Consider the following 3,954-nt stretch of genomic DNA (forward strand, 5'->3'; position numbering starts at 1 on the left):
CTCTCTGCACGTTGCCTTGAAGACCCCACCCACTTCTCTCTCCACCCAAACTGAAATGCACTTATCTCAGCAGACCAAGAGCAGCCAACGCCCAATCAGACCCGTCGGTTGCGTCACCAGGGCAACGCTCTGCTCCGTCTGAAGAGAATTCTCTAAGCAACACTGATGGATACAGGATCTATTACCTCTGTGAGGCCTTGCTGCTCCACTGGGAGAGTGATGTGACGAGTTGAGGAACTTGCGTTTCTGGCTTGGCATAAACAGCCTGAGGAAGCCCTCCTCTTGAAGATCTTTCATGATAGAACAATGGTCATGCTGCACATCACAGCCTAGAAAACAAGCTCTTCTTAACTCCTCCCCGTCACTTCTGATGTGCTGCTCGTGGTCGGGCAGCCATGTTTCTTTATTCCAGACTCAGCTTTATTCTGTGTGTAGTGCTATCCTGGTCATAAACCTGGGGGTTTAGCAGAGCTCTGGATTGTCTTGTCTAGTTCAGTCAACAAGCTTGTGAAGATCAGAACAGCAGAGACTGACTGCTGGATTTGTTCAATCAGATCAGTGTTCCACTGATTAAACCTGCAATGCTTCTCAGTTCTCACTCTTAGTGAATCACTTAACAGCAATCCGAATGACATGAGGAGGCCATCAGTGGCCAGAAAGTGTCTTATTACAACTCTAGTCCTGTTCTAGAATAGCATAGAATAGAATAGAATATGACTGAAAATAATTAATCATGACAGAATAGAATAAAATAGAACACGAGGGGACAGATCTAGACAGACTGGAATAGAATAGAATAGACCTATCCAAAAACTGTGAAATAGAATATGGCAGAACAGAATAGAATAAAATATTCCTATCCTAAAAACTGTGAAATGGAACAAAATTGAATATGACAAGAATTAATAGAATATGGCAGAATAGAATGAAAGAGAAGGGAATAGATCTAGAATAGACAGGAATAATAGACTAGACTAGTCCTGTCCTAAAAAAGCAAAATGGAATAGAATATAATATGACAGGAATGAAAATAATATGGCAGAACAGAAAAGAATAGTCCTGTCCTAAAAACTGATAAATATAATGGAACAGAATATGAGAAGAAAGAAAAGAATATGACAGAATAGAAAAGAAAAGAAGAACAGATCTAAACCAGACTGGAAAGAATAAAATAGTCCTGAAAAAACTGACAATATGACAAGAATGAATAGAATATGGCAGAATAGGATAGAAAAGAAGAGAAGGAAATAGATCTGAACCAGACAGGAGAGAATAGAATAGTCCTGAAAACGGACAAAATGACCGTAATTAATAGAATATGGTAGAATCTTCCTGTCCTAAGGACTGCAAAATAGAATAGAATACAATAGAGTAGACTACAATATGAAAGATAGAATAGAATATGACAGGAATAAATAGAACATGAAAATAGAATAGAATAGAACAGACCTGTCTTAAAACGCAAAATTGAATAAAAAAAGAATATGGCAGGAATTAATAGAGAAGTCAGAAAAGAATAGAGTAAAATAGAATAGAAATTTTACATTAGCATTGATCTTTCATGTAAATCCAATCTAAGTGAAACAGTGCAGGAGGGTGAGGTCATCTGCTGTCTAACTGGATTTATAATATGAAATAGATGTTCAGTCTGCTTCAAGGTATCATTATGCACCGTCACTACTCATCTTCATACGTTTCAGTACTACATAGCCTCTCGACTGTTGTGAGGAACACAAAATAAACGCACAGCAATATTTAGCTACAGGTGGAAATAGCAGCAGGGAATATGCCATCAGAGACTGAAAAATCTCTGGATCAAGACAATCACCATGTGACTCTTTGCTCCTTACATGATCTTACAGCCTTTTATATGATGATGAGAAAGACTTTTCACTGCCACCATCAATGCTGTCACTTCAGAGTCTGTGATCATGATGAAATGTTTTTTTTTTTCGTCTGCAGTCAATCCTTTGATAAATATTTCTACAAATATGAATCAGAGCTTCTGGTATTAGTCAAACACTTGTAATTTCCCACTAGTAAAAAAACAAGTGTACTTTTAAACGTCTATAGAAGTCTATAAAAATAATAATTATTATTATTATCATCATCATCACTTTTATTGTCATCATTATTATTATGGGATATTTAACTTATTTGCCCTTATCATAAAAACAAGTGTTCCTCAAAGGAAAAACTGCAGGACTAAAAGAAGCAGTAGTTTCCTGTTGCTTTTTACAGGAAAACACTTAAGCAGCGGGGACGAGTCTTAAGTGCCACCAATGAGACTGTTGCTGTTTTCCTTTAGTTTTTTTTTTTTTTTTTTTTTTTTTCTCTCTGTTTTACTCGGTGTTATTTCGGGCCGCTAGAAGGGCGCAAGTAAAAAGTAATTCGCTAATAAATCAAACAAAAACGTTTATAATATGTGCGAAATTTCATTGAATCATAATACAATTTGTTTAAACGCAAACTGCGTAAATATAGTTAATTATATGACTCGAGTCATGAATAATAAGGGCAGTTAAAGGAAGGCCTATACAGAACACATTCTTTTTTTAAGGTCTCAAGATTTTGTTGAAGGTTACGTGGCCTAAGGACACATTTTATTTTCTATTCGGGCCTTTTAAATCCAGATTCTACATGTTCAAATAAAGCTATAATTGTCCTCTAGACTAGAGATCGCGACTCTTCTGTGTATGTAGAAGGACAAGTGTCCGATGATGCCTCTGTATACCACAACCTCTACTGATGCTTATGATCGATTACGGCAAAATATTAACAAATACATCTATCAATAGCCTACACCAATAGGTAAGGTAGCCTACATCAAACAACAGCGAACGATGACCGCAAATCCATACACATCTATAAATGTAACATATCCTGCACATTTCCCACTGCATCCCAGCTATGTGTTGAGAAATAAACATGTCGCCTAATCGTACCTGAGACTGTAAAACAGCGGTTTATTCTGTCCTTTCCGTCCGGAGATGCAGAAATTCAAAGGTCTCTCAAACACTCACTCAATATCATTGCGTGCATTACGCGTTCATATGCCTGTGCCACATTGGCCGTGTCTCAAACACCAGTGAGCTGCCTACCTAGACCGCATTTTTGGGCGTCAGAGTCGCTTTCGGCGTCAGCTGACTCGGAACGCATTAATAATCCCCAAAATGCGGTCTATAGTTTTTGAGATAACCACTGTGGAGCAAAATATGAAAAAATTTAAAAACATCTTTTACGGTAAAAAGCCATCCAGTCAGAGAAATTAAGTGTAAAACAGCTGCAATGAACTCAAGATGGGACCGTCCTGTTCCTCTTTCCTCCCTACGATGCGAACAATTTTATTTTATTTATTTTTTATTTTTTTAGCAGGGCATGCAATATTGCTGGAACTGATAAGGATATGTGCAATATTTTATCCTGACGTTAACCCCGGCAAATAATACAAAACCTTAAATTTAGATTATACTGTGATTATTAATTAGAAAGAGCTAGGATACAATTTCTTGATCTAAATAAGTCAAGGTATTTGAAAAAGCTATTTTAAAAATAAATAAACAACCAACAAATCAACAAAAAATATAGCGTATGTACATGAAGGCTTTAATCAGAAAGTTACCACTAGAGGGCGCAGAAAGGCAGAAAGGGGGACCTATGACGTCACTTTGTAGGCAAAAACACGGAAGCGAGTTAGCATTTTAGCACTTCCGGTTCCATCATTCCAGAGTCGATAGGTTTTTTTAAATGGGAGTTTGATTAAATCCCCTAAAATGAAGGTCCGTGGTTAACACAAGCTCGAAATATTTTCATGTTTTATTCTACGACATAAAACACACCAGTTGCACCCCACTCGTGATTTTTTTAAACTTATGTTTCTTGAAAAAGACGGTTGCTCACAAGTTGCTAAATGGGACTACATGCGTTGTAGGAGACATTAAACGTCATCACGCC

At 37.2% G+C, this 3,954-nt stretch overlaps 1 protein-coding gene across 3 annotated transcripts in view; it reads right to left on the reverse strand.

Moving 5' to 3' along the window:
• dmtn (dematin actin binding protein) overlaps positions 1-3,207 on the reverse strand; it is a 28,441-nt gene extending 25,234 nt beyond the window's left edge. Inside the window, exon 1 of one of the 3 annotated variants that reach the window (XM_016485103.1) lies at positions 2,946-3,207. The gene's annotated coding sequence lies outside the window, so the exon portion shown is untranslated. The remainder of the gene's footprint in view (positions 1-2,945) is intronic. The other 2 variants (XM_016485075.1, XM_016485093.1) reach the window with 2 other exon arrangements.
• Between the last annotated feature and the right edge of the window lie 747 nt (positions 3,208-3,954).

This window comes from Sinocyclocheilus anshuiensis, unplaced genomic scaffold (assembly GCF_001515605.1).
Source record: "Sinocyclocheilus anshuiensis isolate Anshui unplaced genomic scaffold, SAMN03320099.WGS_v1.1 scaffold205, whole genome shotgun sequence".
Classification (NCBI taxonomy): domain Eukaryota; kingdom Metazoa; phylum Chordata; class Actinopteri; order Cypriniformes; family Cyprinidae; genus Sinocyclocheilus; species Sinocyclocheilus anshuiensis.